This window comes from Pristiophorus japonicus, chromosome 23, assembly GCF_044704955.1.
Source record: "Pristiophorus japonicus isolate sPriJap1 chromosome 23, sPriJap1.hap1, whole genome shotgun sequence".
NCBI classification, from domain to species: Eukaryota; Metazoa; Chordata; class Chondrichthyes; family Pristiophoridae; genus Pristiophorus; species Pristiophorus japonicus.
In genome coordinates, this window is record NC_091999.1 from 57,237,851 (window position 1) to 57,259,472 (window position 21,622).

The 21,622-nt window shown below is 48.8% G+C and overlaps 1 long non-coding RNA gene across 1 annotated transcript; it reads right to left on the bottom strand.

Annotated features, from left to right (window-relative positions):
• Window positions 1–1,678: 1,678 nt before the first annotated feature.
• Window positions 1,679–21,312, bottom strand: LOC139235381 (uncharacterized). Its single transcript, XR_011588471.1, has 3 exons — window positions 21,086–21,312; window positions 19,077–19,258; window positions 1,679–2,660 (listed from the first exon to the last, which is right to left on the bottom strand). It is a non-coding gene; the product is annotated as an uncharacterized lncRNA (long non-coding RNA).
• Window positions 21,313–21,622: the final 310 nt, after the last annotated feature.

Consider the following 21,622-nt stretch of genomic DNA (forward strand, 5'->3'; position numbering starts at 1 on the left):
CTGAGCCACGTACCTTGGTATGTATTGTGGCTGTCCTCCACGCAATCTGTATCCTTATCATTAAAGGGAACGAGTATATCTTACCTTTTGGACAGGAGCAGTGTCTCATTCTCAGCCTCTCCTCAGTTCTCGCTACATGGCACCCAACCAGCCACGGACTTTCCTGAACCTGCGCTTTTCTGTGGGGTGTGACTGTTTTCTGGATTAAACTTTCCAGAAATCACTTCTCCTGTGTGTTTCAGAATGTGTCGAACTCGCACTCCAGCCCAATTACCCTGAGCCAGAGAGAATAAAGCAGATACATTTCCTGCAGATGTGGAAATTCTCTCCAAATTCCGTTTAATATCACTGTGCTGAACACACTGTGCATCAGCAGTTCGTGTTTATTCTTATCTTTGGAGCCACACACAAGTTGTCTCAGCTCCATGCCCATTGCTCGCAGTAATTAGCACATATTGAAGACTAACACTTACAGCTGACTGATAGTTAACTACCACTAACAGGCAGTTTCTGCTAACTACATTTGTTAAAGTTCTAAGTTCAATTCAAAACGTTAAACTAAATTTCCCTTCTTACAGCTAATACTCAGCCAGACTCACCCAGGACTTACCATTGAATCCCACTCGCTCCCCATTCCCAAGTTTAACATTCTCTTTGTGCCCTCCGTTTAAGATCAGGATGTGGTGATAGACTAAACTCTGGCATGGTGTGCTGGGCCGAAAGGGGACGGGGTGGGGAAGGTCGCTCTGTAAATTTGCAGTCTACAGGCAATCGGGCTGCTGACTCCACGAGCCCCCAGGGAAACCACAAGAAACAGGCTCAGACCAACGTGCAGCCGTGGCCACCAAATGACCTCTTTCTATGTTGCAGACGTTAAGTAACTCTCTGTAAGGTGATGTGTGAAGGAGAAGGGATGTCTGAAATGCGATTGTGGGTCAACCACAGACCAGGGCTTGGTCAGAAGGGCAGGTCTGTGATGTCACAATGCTCAGGCACAGTGTCATGGGGGTTTCACCGCTGTATTACTTCACAGGTACAGCAATACCTAGCAACAAACTCGTTACCACCCTCTTTGAACACTGTATATTATGGGCTATGTTTAGCAAGGAGAATTTACAGAGAGTGAGTAGGAGCTGAGTTCAATTTGCGGGGATCACTTCATCCTGCAGATCACTGCATTGTTCAGGCAGATTTACAAAGGAACGTTACAGTGGTGAATGTCACTGGGACATACTCCGTCTGCAGGAGACCCTTTAATCCCAAAGGTAGATTATCTGAAAGAAGGATTCGTCGCTATCAGCAGGCGCTGGAGCTGCTCAGGTTAAACCCCACTGGGAGAAAAACACAAGGAGCCTGTAAAAGGCTGAAAGCACTAAGCTTTGAGCCTTTGAAAGCCTCCCTCCCTGGCTGTTGTTTGGTCCCAGGCCATTTCCACCGTGGTTTCCCTGGGAGTGCTGGGACTGAGCGGCCCTTCCGCCCGTGGAAGGTACAGTAACAGAGACACATTCCCCACGCCTTTGGGTAACCACATCAGACCCGAGCCTGGCGGTCGGGAGCTTTATAAACCTGTCCCAGGCCGCACCAGAGGTCTTAGTGGGGTTAAAACCTGCAGGGGCCCAGCTGTACTGATCCCCGTGGACTTCCCCACCTCTATCATTTTTGTTAGTCGCTGAATCCGTGCGGTGAAAGATGAAAACAGGCCTCACTGTGCATGTATCACAGAGATGAGCGGATTGGGCAGAACACCCGCCCAACACATTGTGTGATTCTTTTTATTTAATACATTTAAAAATTACAGTAAAGGGATATTTCACCACATTCTTCAACTCCTCTCTGAATTTCACAGCATAAATATATGTGTTGATGCATCAACTCAGGAGCTGAAGCATAAATCCCAATTCCTGTATATAATCAGGTAGATATGCAGAAAGAAATTTTAACGAATACAATCGATTAACCACAGAAGAGCACAGAAACACTGCCCATAAGAGGATAAAATTGCCGGATATAACAAAGAGTAAAATTATGGATTTTCTTCGCATCTCCATCTCTGGGTCACTGGGACCCTCCCCACTACTGTGGGCCCGGAGTCGCCTACGAGCTCTGCTCGATACTAATAGTGTTTGACAGTTAAAGCATTGAGCAGAAGAATCAGAACAATTGGAAAAACGGTGTAATAATATAATGAAGGAATTCAATTACTGCCCATGCTAGTGACGCATAGACATCCCATGTAACAAAACAAAACCAGGGATTATTGGAAATCTGATACATATCTCCAAACATAAACTACCAGAAAGTGTTCTTTGCACAGAACAGCGCACTCACTGTTCCAACAACCCCAGTCACCGTTTTCTCGGTGCAATATTTGGGTTTGAGCTTCTGACAACAAATGGCTATACATCGATCAAAGGCAAAATCAACTGTGAACCAGACGGAACAGTCTGTGACTGCGTAAAGCAGGATGGCATAGATATTACACACTTTAATGTCCCACATGAACTCAAAAGCGGTTGAATAACGAATAGAAATCTTCCTGGATATCAGGTCGAGGATAACGACCAGTAGATCCACCGCTGCCATTGCCACCAGGTAACGGCTGACACACTTGGAGACCCCGCACCTTCGTCGAGACAGGATCATTATTGTCACTAAGTTCACTGCAGGGAAGAGAAAAACAGGAAATTTATATTTCAGATTGAGAGCAATAACAGCTGTCTCAAACAATTACGTGTGAAATGTGTCAGGATTAAATGAACCAGCCAATGGGACTTGTGGTGTGTGGGTCAGGACTGATGAAATCATCGGATGGGACGTGTGCTGTTTGGCACAGGTACAGAAAGAATCAATGTATGGGACGTGTGGATGGTGGGACAGGAACTGAATGTACCAGTGGAAGGGATGTTTGGGTGTTGTGACAGGGAGTGAGTGAAGCGGTGGATCTTATGTGAGGGTGCTGGGTCATGACCGAAATAATTAATGGATTGGACTTTTGCCGTGTGGGTAAAGCGCTGAATGAGACTCTAATATAACGCCATATCCAAATCAGAGGAAGCAATACTTCAGCACAAGAAGACGTGGACGTGAGCCTTGCCCATGTCCCACCATAGCCTCAAGAAGTCCCTCAACTTCTCCATCGCTGTCATGCTCTGCGGGGCACCGGAGTGGTCCCTCGCCTCGAGGGTGCAGTTGAAATCTCCCCCGAGGACAATGCAGTCGCTGACGTCGATGGAGCCAAGAAGAGCAGACACCTCTTCAAAGAAGCGCGTTTGCTGCAGTCCGGGCTGAGGGGCGTACACGTTCACGAGATGGAGCTGCACGTCCCCGCAGGCGAACCGTGATGTGCAGCAAGCGGCTGGCACGGGCTCCTCGACCCCCAAGATCTCCGGCTGAAAATGCGGGGCCAACAAGATGGCCACCCCACTAGAAATGGCGGTGAGGTGGCTCATGCGGACCTCTCCTTGCCATTCCAGGAGCCACGTGGCTTCGTCTCCCGGAACGGTGTGGATTTCTTGCAGGAAGCACACCGCATATTTCGCCTCCTGCAGGAGCGAAAAATTGTTAAATCTATGGTGTGCCTCTCTGCCGGCGTTGAAGTTGAGGCTGGCTATGGTTATCTTTATGACAAAAGCATAGTGCAACATCTACCTAACCTATTGTGGGGGGGGGAGTGGAGTCTTTTGTTGACCTCCACTCCTTCAGCAGCCCAGCGAGGAACCCTTTGAGCCGGAGCAGCTCAAGGCCTTGCGCTTTTGTTAAGGGCCCGCCTGTGGCCATGGTTTTAGTGGCGGCGCGGACGGACGCGACGAGCAGCCCCGGCTCGGACCATCTTTCCCGGGCCAGACGGGCTTGGTTGCGGCGACCCCGGCTCTGGACCAAAAAGTCCCGGAGTTCCTTTGCAGAAATGAGGAGGGTTTCAGCGGCGGGCACGAGGAGTTCCACCGCCTCACTGGCGATGGACTCGAGATCTTCTCCCGAGTCCCCCATCGAGTCCCCGTCCCCCTCCGGGAGGTCACTGCCAGCAGCCGACCCGTCGACCGCACGAGGTACAGCAAACGGCCCGGCCGCTCCATCCGACCCTGGCACTGCCGCGACCCCACCCTCAGGATCGTCGGCACAGCAGTCCGCACTGGGCTCTTTTAAAAGTGGTGCTGGGTCAGGAAGCGACAGCAGAAGGGGTTCCTACTCCACCCCAGGAACCGGGCAATACGGAGAGACCTGGTCATAGAAATGTTCCAGGTCCTCCAAGTACCCCAGCTCCAAAGTAGGGGGCGAGGGTTGTTGGTCTTCCCCCTCCCCGCCGCCACCCTCCGGTCAGCGTGTACAGATTCATTAAAATTGTTAATACTGTGTATTTCTGCTGGGTCGAGAAAATCCCGGGGAAGTTGGTTAATAGCTGGGCGGGCTCAGGTTCGGCCTTTTCGGCCCCGCCAGCCTCAGTCCCCGGGACGCTCGACCCGGCGGCATCGTATTCCTCCGCTGGCCCCACGCCCCCCATGACAGGCAGATCTTCCACGCCATCCACGGGAGGCAGAGGCTGGGCAGCCTCGACTGCCCCTCCCTCCCCGGGGACAGATTCCTCCCGTCTACGGCGCAGTTTGGGGGCGCTGGTGGGGGACGCGGGACACGTGGCAGGCACCGACTCCTCCGCGGAGGGATGTTGTTCCCCCTCCGCCTCATTGGAGCGGCGCCTCCTTTTGTTCCTGGGGGTGCGCGGAGGCAGGGAGACCTCCATGTCTGCCGAGGCCTCCCGCTCCGCCCCCCCCCTTTTTCTTATCTTGCCCGCGCCCGAGCCCCTCTGCGGTATTGGTCAAGGGCTCATGCAAGGGCTCAGGGCACCCCGCGCTCGCCGGTGACGGGGTTGGGCTGAGCGCGGTGGTCAAACTTTCTGGCGCACCGAGGGGACCCGCCTCGAGATGTTTCGCCTTCCTCCGCGCCTTCTTTCCGGTCGGACGCTCTCCCTCCCCCCCGCCAGAGGCCGTGAAAACAAAGGCCTCCGACGATGCCCGCGCACCTACGGCTCCCGGCACGCGGACGCTACTCGGGGGAGGGGTGGCGGCGGCGCCAGCCTTGGCTACCTTCGGTGGTTTGGTTGTCTTGGAGGCGGGGCAGTTCTTGCGAACGTGCCCCATCTCCCTACAGGCATGGCACCGCACGCCATCCGACGTCCAGAAGACGCGGTGGGAAGTCCCCTCGTGCACCACATTAAAATTGCCCTCTGTTGTCTCCTCCCGCGCCAGCCGGACAAAGAGCTGATGGCGGAAGGAGAACACATGGCGCAGACTGTTCTCCCTGAGGCCGAGCGGTATGGGGTTGATCCCCGACCTTACCTCCCCCAGTTGGTGCAGGTGAGGGAGGAGGAGCTCAGCGGAAACAAAGGGCGGGACGTTTGAAATGATGACCCTCTGCGCGGTGGCCTCGAGAGGGTCCACCGGCAGGAACGTCCCGCCCACCGTGAGCCCCTTTTCAAGGGTCAGGGACACCGCCCGCTCCGACCCCAGGAAGAATACAGCCTTCCCAGTCATCTTGGAGGCTGCGACAATGGCCGAGGGGCCGACTACCCCAGCCATCGCCCGCACGCACTCCTCAATGCTCAATGTGGGGAGAGTGTAGCTCTTGACCCCATTTTTCTTAGTAATTAGTCTGAATGGTGGCAGGGCAGCAGGAGGCACAGGAGGTGCCGTGGATGTGGACGCCGCCTGCGCATAAGTCTTAGTTGGCCCTGCCACCGGCGTGGATGGAGTCGCCATCACGGGGTCCCTTTAAGTGCTACACCCACCCCAGAGTCACAGGCCTTAATGGTCTTAAATTGGCCTCGTTTGAATTTATGAGAAGAGGAGCTCTCAATGAGGCACACCTCTCCCCTAGCTGACAATTGGGGAGGGGCCTTGCTCCCTCTGCTCAGTTGTCTTAATTGTTTTTCCAATTAAGGAGGAAAGGAGCTCTCAGAGAGAGACGGGAGAGAGAGAGAGAGTGAGGGGGGTGGGAAAGAGGGAAGCTGTGAGGGCAGGTCTCCCCTCACAGTGATGGGTGGGTGTCTTTCTGGGCGCACTCCCTAGATGTTGGAAAACAAAGCAAGGCACAGTCTTATGGGATGGTCTTCGGGTGGGAGGAGACGATGTCTTCATCTGGGACAGCTGGAGCCACCCAGGCACACACGCCCAACGATGTTTAATAGGGTGTTTAGTAAATCTTCAGCCAGGTAGCTCCAGCTATCCCAGGCTAGGCAATGGGGGAGGGGTGCTTCAGTGGTGTGTGGGGCCTAGCTGTGAGCAAGACCCCCACACACTTCCACACACACACACCCCGCGATGTTCCGGGCCTCGAAGAAAATCTTCTTTTCTCCCCCCACCAATAAAACAATGTATTTCGGGGAATGCACCAACAACCACCTGTAGAATGTTGTAGAATCTCCCTCCTTCCACACAGGTTGTTGCTCTTTTCCCACTCTCTCCAACTCTCTGTAGAAGTAAATAAAGTTGTTGAAAATTTCAGCTCTCCTCCTCTCCCTCCGGACGTTGTATTGTAGCAAGCCAGCCCCTTCCTCCTACTCCTGGGCTGGTCTCAGGGCTCACTCTCGGCCTTCCAGACAGGAGCTTCAGCAGGGAGTTCCTTCTCTCTCAGCAGCACAGCTCCAACTGAATAGGCCACGCCTCCAAAGCTCCACCATTGGTCCACAGATTCCTGAAGGTAGCAGGTCAGGTGGATCAGGTGGTTAAGAAGGCAGACAGAATGCTTGCCTTTATTGGCCGAAGCACAGAATACAAGAGCACGGGGGTTATGCTTCAATTGTATAACACTCTGGTTAGGCCACAGCTGGAGTTCTGGTTGCTGTATTATAGGAAGGATGTGATTGCACGAGAGAGGGTGCAGAGATTTACTAGGATGCTGCCTGGAATGCAGCATCTTAGCTGTGAGGGCAGATTGGATAGGCTGGGTTTGCTCTCATTGGAACAGTGGAGGCTGAGAGGAGACCTCATTGAGGTGACAACATTTTGAGAGGCCTGGATATAGTGGATAGCAAGGGTCTATTTCACTTGGTGGAGGGGTCAATTACGAGGGGGCATAGTTTTAAGGTGGTTGGTGGAAGGCTCAGAGGGGATTTGAGGGGAGGCTTCTTCACGCAGAGGGTTGTGGGGGTCTGGAACTCACTGCCTGGAAGGATGGTGGATGCAGAAACGCTCACCACATTTAAAAGGTGCTTGGATGGGCACTTGAAGTGCCGTAATCTGCAGGGTTACGGACCTCGAGCTGGTAATTGGGATTAGACTGGATAACCTCCTGTTGGCTGGCGCAGATACGATGGTAAGTACTGCAGCAAATCGAATATGGCCAGCGTGATCTCCTGGGCTCGTTTTGATCGCCTGGATGGGTCAGAGAGGAATTTTCCCAGATTTTGTTTTCCCCCAAATTGGCCTGGATTTTTAACTGGTTTTGCCTCTCCCAGGAGATCACATGGCTCCGGTTGGGGTGGAGTGTAGAATGATTCAGTTTAAGTGGTGTCGCAGTTGTGTGAGGCGGACTGGTTGGCCCGGGTGGTCTTTACCTTTCCGCCATTGTTCATTGCTCACAGGTTTATATGTAACCTTCAGGGCTACTGACCGAGGGCCGTGCGGCTCTTTATCGATCGGCGTGGACACGATGGGCCGAAATGGCTCCTGCACTGTAAATTTCTACGTTTCTACCAATTACTTTAAATCTATACCGCTAGTTATTGATCCCTCTGCTAAGAGGAATAGGTCACTCCTAACCACTCCATCTCGGCCCCTCATAATTTTAGAAACATCAATAAGTTCTCCCCTCAGCCTTCTCTGTTCCAAAGAAAATAACCCCAGCCAATCCAATCTTTCCTCATACCTAAAATTCTCCAGTCCCGGCATCACCCTGGTAAATCTCTTCTATACCTTCTCTTTTCTGTAATGTGATGACCAGAATTGCACGCAGTATTCTAGCTGTAGCCTAACTAGTGTTTTATACAGTTCAAGCTCTTGTATTCTATGCCTCGGCTAATAAAGTCAAGTATCCCGTATGCCTTCTTAACCACCTTATCGACCTGTTCTGCTACCTTCAGGGATCAGTGGACAAACACTCCAAGGTCCCCCTGTTCCTCTACACTTCTCAGTGTCCTACCATCTATTGTGTATTCCTTTTCCTTGTTCGCCCTCACCAAATGCATTACCTCACACTTCTGCAGATTGAATTCCATTTGCCCCTGCTCTGCCCACCTGACAGGTCCATTGATACCTTCCTGCAGTCTACAGCTTTCTTCTTCATTATCAACCACACGGACAATTTTCGTATCATCTGCAAGCTTCGTAGTCATAACCCTGACATTCAAGTCTAAATCATTGATGTATACCAGAAACATCCTTCCAGTCACAAAAACACCCATTGACCATTAACCTTTGCTTCCGAACTCAGCCAATTTTGGATCCAAGTTGCCACTTTGCCTTGTATCACATGGGCTATTACTTTCATGACCAGTCTGCCATGTGGGATCTTATCATAAGCCTTGTTAAAATCCATATACACAACGTCAAACACAACACCGTCATCGACCCTCCGTGTGACCTCCTCAAAAAATGCAATCACGTTAGTCAGACACGACCTTCCACTAACAAATCCGGACTGAATGTCCCTGATTAATCCCGGTCTTCCTGAATGAAGATTTATCCTGTCCCTCAGAATTTTATCCAATAATTGAAAGTCCAAACTGGGGGAACTGAATTTTATTATGTCATGCTATCGAGATTGGGGCCAGAGGGACAATAAATAATAATAAATACATTATTTTAAAAATCGGTGATCAGACCTGCAGTGTGATCAAAATCTCCAGATAACGCAAAAATGGGGAGCGTGGGGCTCTGTGAAGAGGACTGTAAGTGAGCTCAGTCTGAATGCACAGGTTTGTAAATGGGCTGGATGAATGGCAGATGAAATTTAGTGCAGAGAAATATGATGCAAAACATTTTGGAAGAAAAATGGAGGAAATGTACATTAAATGGTAACATTTTAAAAGGAGTGGAGGGGTAGAGAGATTTGGGGATGTAAAAGTCCCTTTTCTTATTAATTAGCGAGTTCCTGAGTCCAGTGTCAGCAACTTTAATACCTTAATAAGAAATAAGGAAGGATAGAATAAAAGGAAAAAGAGGTGGGGTAGCATTGCTGGTTAAAGAGGAGATTAATGCAATAGTTAGGAAAGACATTAGCTTGGATGATGTGGAATCTATATGGGTAGAGCTGCAGAACACCAAAGGGCAAAAAACGTTAGTGGGAGTTGTGTACAGACCTCCAAACAGTAGTAGTGATGTTGGGGAGGGCATCAAACAGGAAATTAGGGGTGTATGCAATAAAGGTGCAGCAGTTATAATGGGTGACTTTAATATGCACATAGATTGCGCTTGCCAAACTGGAAGCAATACGGTGGAGGAGGATTTCCTGGAGTGCATAAGGGATGGTTTTCTAGACCAATATGTCGAGGAACCAACTAGGGGAGAGGCCATCTTAGACTGGATGTTGTGTAATGAGAGAGGATTAATTAGCAATCTCGTTGTGCGAGGCCCCTTGGGGAAGAGTGACCATAATATGGTGGAATTCTGCATTAGGATGGAGAATGAAACAGTTAATTCAGAGACCATGGTCCAGAACTTAAAGAAGGGTAACTTTGAAGGTATGAGGCGTGAATTGGCTAGGATAGTTTGGCGAATGATACTTAAGGGGTTGACTGTGGATGGGCAATGGCAGAACATTCCTGTCTGGCGTAAAAATAAAAACAGGGAAGGTGGCTCAACCGTTGCTATTTAGGGAAATCAGGGATAGTATTAAAGCCAAGGAAGTGGCATACAAATTGGCCAGAAATAGCAGCGAACCCGGGGACTGGGAGAAATTTAGAACTCAGCAGAGGAGAACAAAGGGTTTGAATAGGGAAGGGAAAATGGAGTAGGAGAAGAAGCTTGCAGGGAACATTAAGGCGGATTGCAAAAGTTTCTATAGATATGTAAAGAGAAAAAGGTTAGTAAAGACAAACGTAGGTTTCCTGCAGTCAGAATCAGGGGAAGTCATAACGGGGAACAAAGAAATGGCAGACCAATTGAACAAGTACTTTGGTTCGGTATTCACTAAGGAGGACACAAACAACCTTCCGGATATAAAAGGGGTCAGAGGGTCTAGTAAGCAGGAGGAACTGAGGGAAATCTTTATTAGTCGGGAAATTGTGTTGGTGAAATTGATGGGATTGAAGGCCGATAAATCACCAGGGCCTGATGGACTGCATCCCAGAGTACTTAAGGAGGTGGCCTTGGAAATAGCGGATGCATTGACAGTCATTTTCCAACATTCCATTGACTCTGGATCAGTTCCTATCGAGTGGAGGGTAGCCAATGTCACCCCACTTTTTAAAAAAGGAGGGAGAGAGAAAAGGAATTATAGACCGGTCAGCCTGACCTCAGTAGTGGGTAAAATGATGGAATCAATTATTAAGGAAGTCATAGCAGCGCATTTGGAAAATGGTGACATGATAGGTCCAAGTCAGCATGGATTTGTGAAAGGGAAATCATGCTTGACAAATCTTCTGGAATTTTTTGAGGATGTTTCCAGTAAAGTGGACAAAGGAGAACCAGTTGATGTGGTATATTTGGACTTTCAGAAGGCTTTCGACAAGGTCCCACACAAGAGATTAATGTGCAAAGTTAAAGCACATGGGATTCGGGGTAGTGTGCTGACGTGGATTGAGAACTGGTTGTCAGACAGGAAGCAAAGAGTAGGAGTAAATGGGTGCTTTTCAGAATGGCAGGCAGTGACTAGTGGGGTACGGCAAGGTTCTGTGCTTGGGCCCCAGCTGTTTACACTGTACATTAATGATTTAGATGAGGTGATTAAATGTAGTATCTCCAAAATTGCGGATGACACTAAGTTTGGTGGCAGTGTGAGCTGCAAGGAGGATGTTATGAGGCTGCAGAGCATTTTGGATAGGTTCGGTGAGTGGGCAAATGCATGGCAGATGAAGTATAATGTGGATAAATGTGAGGTTATCCACTTTGGTGGTAAAAACAGAGAGACAGACTATTATCTGAATGATGACAGATTAGGAAAAGGGGAGGTGCAACGAGACCAGGGTGTCATGGTACATCAGTCATTGAAGGTTGGCATGCAGGTACAGCAGGCGGTTAAGAAAGCAAATGGCATGTTGGCCTTCATCGCGAGGGAATTTGAGTACAGGGGCAGGGACGTGTTGCTACAGTTGTACAGGGCCTTGGTGAGGCCACACCTGGAGTATTGTGTACAGTTTTGGTCTCCTAACTTGAGGAAGGACATTCTTGCTATTGAGGGAGTGCAGCGAAGATTCACCAGACTAATTCCCGGGATGGTGGGACTGACCTATCAAGAAAGACTGGATCAACTGGAGTTCAGAAGAATGAGAGGGGACCTCATAGAAACGTTCAAAATTCTGACGGGTTTAGACAGGTTAGATGGAGGAAGAATGTTCCCAATGTTGGGGAAGTCCAGAACCAGGGGTCACAGTCTAAGGAAAAGGGGTAAGCTATTTCGGACCGAGATGAGGAGAAACTTCTTCACCCAGAGAGTGGTGAACCTGTGGAATTCTCTACCACAGGAAGTAGTTGAGGCCAATTCACTAAATATATTCAAAATGGAGTTAGATGAAGTCCTTACTACTCGGGGGATCAAGGAGTATGGCGAGAAAGCAGGAAGGGGGTACTGAACTTTCATGTTCAGCCATGAACTCATTGAATTGCGGTGCAGGCTAGAAGGGCTGAATGGTCTGCTCCTGCACCTATTTTCTATGTTTCTATGTTTCTATAAGATGAGCAATTTCTCCGTCATTCACCGTATCTTATACTGATCCACCAATCAGAGTAAAGATGCAAGTCCCGCGTGTCCACAGTAACTGACACCAGGTCAGCCCACTGGATGGATCCTCGGGTGCCCTGAGCTTGATCTCCGGTGTCTCCAGTCCCCACTGCCCCCTTACATCAGTCTCCCCTCACTTTTATACCCTGCACTGATCCACCTCTGCCACCGGACTCTTCTTTGACTTCTCTGCTGGGTTTGGGCAGGAAGTGAGGAAAAGACAGCTGGAACTTCTCTAATCTGTGATTTACAAGGACACTTTCCCTGGTTCCCAGCACTTACTTTTCTTCAGTAATTTTCTCATTATCCCTAAACTACCCTGCCTGCTGTTAGTTCTTATAGTTTCACAATTATAGGTATAAACATCTCACATTATAATCTAATCTATTCTATTATTCACACTGGTTTAAGCTTGGAAGAAGCACTGAGGGGAGCAAGGGCACAAAATGTACTCTGGGTGGGGAACTTCAATGTCCATCACCAAGGGTGACTTGGTAGCACCACTACTGACTGAGCTGGTTGAGTCCTGAAGGACATATCTGCCAGACTGGACCTGCAGCAGATGGTGAGAGAACCAACACGAGGAAAAAACCTACTTGACCTGATCCTCACCAAACTACCTGTCGCAGATACGAACAATGACGGACAGGTAAATACCATCAGGTACATCGAGCCTGTCCCACATGGAGCTGCCTCTGTCTATGACAGCATTGGTAGCAGTGACCACCGCACACAGTCATTGTGGAGACAAAGTCACACCGAACACACTCTCAAATGTGTTGTGTGGCACCATCACCGTGCTAAACGGGATAGATGCAGAACAGATCTAGCAGCTGAAAACGGGGCATCCTCAGGGTGCTGTGGGCCATCAGCAGCAGCAGCATTGTATTCCACCACAATCTGTAACCTCATGGTCCGGCATATCCCTCACTCTAACATTACCATCAGTCTGGTTCAATTAGGAGTGCAGAAGAGCATGCCAGGAGCAGCACCAGACGTACCGAGAAATGAGGTACCAGCCTGGGGAAGCTGCAATACAGGACTACATGTATACTAAGCAGCGGGAGCAGCATGGTATAAACAGGGCTAAGCAATCCCACAATCAATGAATCAGATCAAAGCTCTGCAGTCCTCCCACATCCAGTCGTGAATGAACACAAGAACATACATAAGAACTAGGAGCAGGAGTAGGTCATACGGCCTCTCGAGCCTGCTCCGCCATTCAATAAGATCACGGCTGATTTTCTACCACAACTCCACTTTCCTGCACTATCCCCATATCCCTTTAGTCCCTTAATATCCTATGCTGGGTTCAGTTCTACACTCACTGGTTGCCCTCCCTCTCCTTCCCTGAAGGTGCTGACTCTGGCTGGGTTCAGTTCTACATTCACTGGTTCCCCTCCCTCTCCTCCCCTGAAGGTACTGACTCTGGCTGGGTTCAGTTCTACACTCACTGGTTCCCCTCCCCTGAAGGTACTGACTCTGGCTGGGTTCAGTTCTACACTCACTGGTTCCCCTCCCCTGAAGGTACTGACTCTGGCTGGGTTCAGTTCTACACTCACCAGTTCCCCTCCCCTGAAGGTACTGACTCTGGCTGGGTTCAGTTCTGCACTCACCAGTTTCTCTCTAATATGTGACCCACGTGCCCAAACTCCATGTGTGAACCTCGACAGTGAGTGTCGACTGGCTATTCCACTGTCCTCACCTGAGGCGTCACACGTGCATTTTCCAGCAAGGCCACCAGACCCTCCTCCCAATGGCTCAGTGGATAAAGGCATGTAGGATCTGTTCCCCACCTCCCCTCACCCCAACTGCAAAATGGATTGTCGAATGCAATATAAAACCTACAGACGGTGGGACGGGTTAATAAAAAACAAACCTCAGTTCAAACACCCAGAGGGTGGGCTATACAGTAAGGGGTTCATTCAAACATTGCAGCAAAACGATGACTCATTGAGAGACTGGAAGGACATCCTCAGAGACAATGATACAGGACACCTGCCATCGATCTAATCAACACAGGCAATAGCACCAGACGCCGGCCATGCACACCTTCAATGGTCCCTGGTCCCCGTCAAGAAGGAAGAGGGACATTCATACATTCCTCAACTGTGGAGCCAGACCTGTTCCCAAGGAAGGTTTGCATTGTACTACACAGCAGGAGAGCTGGTCGTGCCCCTGTCTGGGCCAGGGAGTGGAATACACTGATGATCAAGAAGTTATTAACCATCGGAAGAGTCGACAGGGGAACAGCAGGAAATATGTTTGATGCTGTGATTATGAAGCCCCATAAAAAGAGGACCACTTCGGAGCGAGGACAGTGCAGTGAAGGAGAATGCAGGGTGTTCACCTGGTCCCGGCCTACAATCCACACCACAACCACCAGCTGTGTGGTTGATTATAAGTTTCAGTCAAACCGTCGGGGAATTTGTCCGAGTCGTTTTATAATTGCAGTCGAATCGCGGAAGGGTATTAAACTGTGATATTTCCTGTTAGGTTTCAGGTAACCTTGTGGAGGGGGTTTTATTATGGGTTCGGTGTTATTCCGGTCGGAATCTCAGGGAGGTTGTGTGCTGGGGAATAACGCAAGTTCAATAAATATACAAGTTTAAGGTTGAGCCAAAACCCTGTGCCGAGTGTATTTTGTTCTTATAAATCCTGAAGTCAAGAACTGTTGGTGATGTTTTACCGAATCTCTCACAGGCACCACCCAGTGTGACTGAGTCATAGTTCCGCCATTCAATTAGATCGTGACTGATCAGTATCTTATCTCCGTCTACCTGCCTTGGGTCCATCACTCTTAATACCCTTGCCCAAGAAGAATCAATCAATCACAGTTTTGGAATTTTCAATTGGGCCCCAGCCTGAGTTTTATGGGGAACAGAGTTCCAGATTTCCACAACCTTTACGAACATAAGAAACAGGAGTAGGCCATACGGCCCCTCGAGCCTGCTGCACCATTCAATAAGATCCAGGATGATCTTGTACTTCAGCTCCACTTTCCCGCACTATCCCCATATCCCTCGATTCCTTTAGTGTCCAAATAGCTTTCTATCTCAGCTCCGAATATACTCAATGACTCAGCATCCACAGTCCTCTGGGGGAGAGAATTCTAAAGATTCACGACCCTCTGAGTGCAGAAATTTCTCATCAGCTCAGTCCTAAATGTCCAAGCCCGTATCCTGAGACAATAACCCTTAGTTCTCGACTCTCGAGCCAAGAGAAACAGATTCTCACCATTTGTGTGAGGAAGTGCTTCCTGACATCACCCCGGAACCTCAGTGGTGGGAAAATTATTGGAAACAAATCCTGAGGGACAGGATAAATCTTCATTTGGAAAGACATGGATTAATTAAGGACAGTCAGCATGGATTTGTTAAGGGAAGGTCAGGTCTGACTAACTTGATTGAATTTTGAGAGGAGGTAACCGTGAGGGTCGATGAGGGTCGATGAGGGTAGTGTGTATGATGTAGTGTATATGGATTTTAGCAACGCTTTGGATAAAGTCCCACATGGCAGACTGGTCACAAAAGTAAAAGCCCATGGGATCCAGGGCTAAATGACAAGTTGGATCCAAACTTGGCTCAGGCTGGAAGCGAAAGGTATTGGTAGATGGGTGTTTTTGTGACTGGAAGGCTGTTTCCAGTGGGGTTCTGCAGGGCTCAGTGCTGGGTCCCTTGTTTTTTGTGGTATATATCAATGACTTGGACTTGAATGTTGGGGGTATGATTAAGAAGTTTGAAGGTGACACTAAAATAGGCTGTGTGGTTGAGAATTAAGAAGAAAGCTGCGGACTGTCGGAAGATATCAATGTACTGGTCAGGTGGGCAGTAAAGTGGTAAATGGAATTCAATCCGGATAAGTGTGAGGTAATGCATTTGGGGAGGTCTAACAAGGCAAGGGATTACACATTAAATGGTACAACACTGAAAATTGTAGAGGAACAAAGGGACCTTGGAGTGTCGGTCCACAGATCCCTGAAGGTGGCAGGCCAGGTAGATAAGGTGGTTAAGGCAACATATGGAATACTTACCTTTATTAGTCGAGGCATGGAATACAAGAGCTGGGAGGTTATGCTTGAACTGGTTAGGCCGCAGTTGGAATACTGTGTGCAGTTCTGTTCACCACATTACAGGAAAGATGAGATCGTACTGAAAAGGGTGCAGAGGAGATTTACAAAAATGTTACCTGGACTGGAGAATTTTGGCTATGAGGAAAGATTGGAGATGCTGGATCTGTTTTTTTTTTGGAACAGAGGACACGGAGGGGAGACCTGTTGGAAGTCTATAAAATTATAAGGGGCCTGGATAGAGTGCCGAGGAAGGACCTGTTTCCCTTGGCAGAGGGGTCAACAACCAGGGGCATAGATTTAAAGTAACTAGTTTAGAGGAGATACGAAGAGACATTTCTTCACCCAGAGGTTTGTGGGAGTCTAGAACTCATTGCCTGAAAGAGTGGTCGAGGCAGAAACCCTCACTACATTTGAAAAATACTCGGATGTGCACTTAAAGTGCCATCAGCTACAGGGCTTCGGACCAAGAGCTGGAGAGTGGGATTAGGCTGGATAGCTGTTTGCTGGCCGGCACGGACACGGTGGGCTGAAATGGTCTCCTGCCATGCTGTAAATTTGGATGATTTTATGATTAATGACCTAGATGAAGGGACCGAGTGTAATGTATCCAAATTTGCTGATGATACAAAACTAGGTGGGACAGTAAGTTCTGAGAACACAAGAGTTTGCAAGAAAAATAGATAGACTATGTGAGTGGGCAGCAAGGTGTCAGATGGAGTATAATGTCGGGAAATGTGAGGTTATTCACTTTGGTTGGAACAGCAGAAAAACCGAATATCTTTTAAATGATGAGAAACTTTTAAATGTCGGTGTTCAGAGAGATTTGGGATGTCCTCGTGCAAGACACACAGAAAGTGAGCATGCAGGTACGCAAGCAATAAGGAAGGCAAATGGTTTGTCCATTATTGCAAGGGGTTGGAGTATAAGAGTATGGAGGTCTTGCTACGGTCGTACAGGGCCTTGGTGAGACCACACCTGGAGTACTGGGCACAGTTTGGTCTCCTTATCTAAGGACGGAAACAATTGCCTTGGAGACGGTGCTGCAAAGGTTCACAAGATTGATTCCTGGGATGAGAGGGCTGTCTGATGATGAGATTGTGTGTAGCATGGGGCTTTTCACTCTCGAGTTTGGAATAATGAGAGGTGATCTCATTGAAACATACACGTTTCTGAAGGGGATTGACAGGTTAGATGCTGAGAGGTTGATTGCCCTGGCTGGACTGTCTAGAACTAGGGGGCACAGTCTCAGGATAAGGGGTAGGCCATTTAAGACAGAGATGAGGAGGAATTTCTTCACTCAGAGGGTTATGAATCTTTGGCATTCTCTCCCCCAGAGGGCTGTGGATGCTCAGTCTATTCAAGGTTGAGATAGATAGATTTTTGGACTCTCGGTGAATCAAGGGATATGGAGATCAGGCAGGAAAGTGGAGTTGAGGTCAATGATCAACCATGATCTTATTGAATGGCGGAGCAGGCTCGAGGGATCTTATGGCCTACTCCTGCTCCTGCTCCTATTTCTTTAAGGTAACATACTTCCTCTGAACTCTTATTATCTTCTCCTTGAATGCCTCCCACTGCTCTGAGACTGATTTAACTTCAACATAAGAACATAAGATTTCAGAGCAGGAGTCTGCCATTCGGCCCCTCGAGCCTGCACTGCCATTCAAGGAGATCACAGCTGATCTTCCACCTCAACTCCACTTTCCTGCACTATTCCATATCCCTTGATTCCCCTAATGTACAAAAATCTATCGATCTCTGTCTTGAATATACGCTAAGACAGAGCCTCCACAGCCCTCTGGGGTAGAGAATTATTAAGATTAATGAGTGAATACGTTTCTGCTCATCTCAGTCCTAAATGGCCACCCCTTATTTTGAGACTGTGACCCCTGGTTCTGGACTCCTCAGCCAGAGGAAACATCCTCCCTGCATCTATCCTGTCAAGCCCTGTAAGCATTTTGTATGTTTCAATGAGATCACCTCTCATTCTTCTAAATGCTCGAGAATACATGCCTAGTCTACTCAATCTCTCCTCATAGGACAATCCTCCCATCCCAGGAATTCAGTTTGGTGAACCTTCGTTGCCATCCTCAATGGCAAGTACATCCTTCCTTAGGTAAGCAGCCAAAACTGTACACAATACTCCAGGTGTAGTCTCACCAGGACCCTATATAATTGCAGTAAGACGTCTTTACTCTTGTACTCAAATCCTCTTGTAATAAAGACCAACATACCATTTGGTTTCTTCATTGCTTGCTGTACCTGCATATTAACTTTCAGTGATTCGTGTACAAGGACACCAAGGTCCCTCTGAACACCAACATTTCCCAATCTCTCACCATTTCTAGTAGCTGTTTCCAGTCCACTTTGGATAAACCACATCTCAGCTTAGTAAAACTGACTTTTCTCCAATTGAGAACTTTTATTCCTGGTCTATCTTTGTCCTTTTCCATATCTACCCGAAATCTAACTGGATTACGATCACTAGCACCAAAATGCTGTCTCATCGATACCCCTTCCACCTGCCCAGCTACAGTCCCTAATACTAAGTCCAGAACTTCGCCCTCTCGTGTTGGGCTTGCTACGTACTGGCTAAAAAGTTCTGCTGGTTGCTGACACCTCTGTGAAGGGAAATAGGTCCTTCCTATCCACTCTATCTTGGCCAGTCATAATTTTATACACCTCATTTAGGTCACCCCTCAGCCTCCTCTGTTCCAAAGAAAACAAACTATTAAGAGGGTTGGTGGGCTGGAGGAGGTTACAGAGATAGGGAAGGGTGAGACCCTGGAGAGATTTGAACAAGAGGATGTGTATTTTAAAGGCTGATGCCACCAGCCATCTCATCCCACACAGAATGTAACTCACTACCAACAGGAAGGATGTTCCTTTAACTGCTACAAATGCATAATGCGGGGAAATCAATCTCTGTCCCTTTAAGTAACGGCGATATGGAAAGAGGGAAATGAATGACCTTTAAACACCTGGTCCACTTGGCACTGAAATGTCTGAAACTCATAATAGGAACTCATAAATGGAAATAAAATACTGACAAATGTTAAACTGCTTTGTTGACAAAAAGAAATCTCGATTTAACTTGAAAAGATGAATAGTTTAACAGGGGTTCACACAGACTCACCTGACAGGCCGACTCAGGATCCACCCCTCAAGCACCATGATTGGTTGCAGAACATGCTGCTCCCTGGGCCCTCCGAGCTCTCTTCCTGTTGGTTCCCAGGGCAATCAATCACCACTCGCCAACATTCCGCTGACAGATTAAGTTGAGGGGCTCGGAGGAAGAAATAAAATGAGGCCGTGAATCTGAGTTAAGAAATAAAATTAGAAAAGCATGATTAAATGAATGAGGAGAGATAATATAAACTAAAGGGTACAATCCGAAAGGGTTGCATGAACAGTGAGACCTGCGGGTATATGTACACAAATCACTGAAGGTGCAGGACAGGCTGAGAAAGCAGTTAAAAAAGCTTGCAGATTGCTGGGCATCACAGAGTACAAAAGCAAGGAGGTTATGATGAATCTTTGTAAAACACTGGTTCGGTCTCAACTGGAGCATTGTGTCCAATTCTGGGCATCGCACATTAGGATGTGAAGGCCTGAGAGAGGGTGCAGAAAAGATTGACAAGAATGATTCATGAGATGAGGGACTTCGGTTACGTGGATTGACTGGAGACGCTGGGGTTGTTCTCCTTGGAGCAGAGAAGGTTGAGAGGAGAATTGATAGAGGTGTTCAAATTCATGAGGGGTCCGGACAGAGTAGATAGAGAGATACTGTTCCCATTGGTGGAGGGGTCGAGAACCAGAGGAGACGGATTTAAGGTGATTGGTAGAAGAACCAAAGGCAACATAAGAAAAATCTATTTTATGCAGCGAGTGTTTTGGATCCGGAATGCATGGTCTGAAAGGATGGTGGAGACAGACTCAATCACAGCTTTCAAAAGGAAGTTGGATAAGTATCTGAAAGAAAACATTTGCAGGGGGAAAGGGCGGGGCAGTGGGCCTAGCTGGGAGCCAGCAAGGGCTCGACGGGCCAAATGGCCTTCCGTGCTGTAACCATTCTCTGATTGTGTGAGCAGAACCACTTTATTCCCTGACTCAATCTAAATCCTTCCTGATTGTGAGCACCTCTGTTAAACCTGTCTATCTCCGCCTTAAATATATTCAATGACCCAGCCGCCACAGCTCTCTGGGGCAGAGAATTCTGCAAATTTACAGCACTCAAGAGAGAAGAAATTGCTCCTCATCTCAGTTTTAAATGGGCGGCCCCTTCTTTTAAGACAATGTCCCCTAGTAATAGTTTCCTCCATGTGAAAACATCCTCTCTGCATCCACCTTGTTGAGCCCCCTCCTTATCTTATAAATTTCAATAAGATCGCCCCTCATTCTTCTGAACTCCAATGTGTACAGGCCCAACCTACTTAACCTATCCTCATAAGTCAACCCCTTCATCTCCAAAATCAACCTGCATTCACTGGTTCCACTCTGTCCCTTCCCCTGAAGGTGCTGACTCTGGCTGGTTTCAGTTCTACACTCACTGGTTCCCCTCCCCTGAAGGCACTGACTCTGGCTGGGTTCAGTTCCACACTCACTGGTTCCCCTCCCCTGAAGGTACTGACTCTGGCTGGGTTCAGTTCTACACTCACTGGTTCCCCTCCCCTGAAGGTGCTGACTCGGGCTGGGTTCAGTTCTACACTCACTGGTTCCCCTCCCCTGAAGGTACTGACTCTGGCTGGGTTCAGTTCTACACTCACTGGTTCCCTCTCCTGAAGGTGCTGACTCTGCCTGGGTTCAGTTCTACACTCACTGGTTCCCCTCCCCTGAAGGTACTGACTCTGGCTGGGTTCAGTTCTACACTCACTGGTTCCCCTCCCCTGAAGGTGCTGACTCTGCCTGGGTTCAGTTCCACACTCACTGGTTCCCCTCCCCTGAAGGTACTGACTCTGGCTGGGTTCAGTTCTACACTCACTGGTTCCCCTCCCCTGAAGGTACTGACTCTGGCTGGGTTCAGTTCTACACTCACTGGTTCCCCTCCCCTGAAGGTACTGACTCTGTCTGGGTTAAGTTTCAGACACTGACATCGTTCACATCGTTCCTGCACCAAGATGGCCGCGCATGCGCTGTGCTACTCACTGAATGAAGATGGCGGAGCGCTGAACCAGCCTTCCTGCAGGAAGATGGCCGCCGTTATCCTGGGCCTGTGACCGGGAGAAAGCCCCGAAGCTGCAACCGCCGATATTCCGGTTATTATTCCGGGCTTGCGGCGGGCACGGATTGTTTATGAAGCCTCCCCAGCTCCCCGCTGGTCCATTACTCCCCTCCGTCCCGCTGAAAAGGCCACTTTTGAGGAGCGTGTCCAAAACACGTCTTCTCCGCCATTACACGCGTCGCGCATGCTCCAAACACAGCCAGGGCCCGCGCCTGCGCACTGACCTCCTTTAGTCTGGGTGCGGCACATTCTCCCCCGCGGGGCATGCTGGATACATAAGACCATGAGAAATCGGAGCAGGAGTGGGCCACTCGGACCCCTGAGCCTGTTCCCCATTCAATAACATTTGACTGCACAGTCGAGGGGGAGCGTCACTCTATCTCACCCGTGCTGTACCTGCCCTGAGAGTCTTTGATGGGACAGTGTACAGGGAGATTAACTCTTATCTAACCAATGCAGTA